General features: G+C 35.4%; 1 protein-coding gene across 1 annotated transcript in view; it reads left to right on the top strand.

Annotated features, from left to right (window-relative positions):
* Positions 1–494, top strand: part of LOC119594210 (nucleolin-like) — a gene marked incomplete at its 5' end in the record, with an annotated part of 42,003 nt that overhangs the window by 32,058 nt on the left and 9,451 nt on the right.

The following is a 494-nucleotide window of genomic DNA, read 5'->3' as shown; positions in this document are numbered from 1 at the left end:
TCTCTCATAGCCTCACCATTATTTGCTCACAGAATGTAGGCATCTGAGGGGAAAACAAGCTACAGAATGTTAATAAAAGAAAAAAGAAAAGTAAGTAAGGTCTTTGCGGTCTTGTCTTTAGCGTGTTTTATTACTTTTTTTTCTCTCGCACCATTATTTTAGTTTATATTTTTATCATGTTTTAGCACAGCACTTTGGAGTAAATGAGATGATTGGGATCATATATGATTTTTTTTTGTGGCTGTCTTGTAGGAAACTCCATATCTGTTATATAATCATGGTGATTTTAAAGGTCTTACTTTTTTTGCTTGATAAAAAGTCACAGTGTCTTAACCCAAAGGCTGTAGGTACATTCACTGACCAATGTGATTATGTTTTGTTAACCCAATCACAGTGGGAGCCCCCAACGCTATACTGAAGTACCCTCACTAAAAAAATATCTTTACTCAGGAGCAGATGAAACTGCTAGGAGTTGATTCAGAAAAGTTGGGACA

This window comes from Penaeus monodon, chromosome 33, assembly GCF_015228065.2.
Source record: "Penaeus monodon isolate SGIC_2016 chromosome 33, NSTDA_Pmon_1, whole genome shotgun sequence".
In the NCBI taxonomy this organism is placed as follows: Eukaryota; Metazoa; Arthropoda; class Malacostraca; order Decapoda; family Penaeidae; genus Penaeus; species Penaeus monodon.
This window is presented reverse-complemented; position numbering and strand designations above follow the sequence as displayed.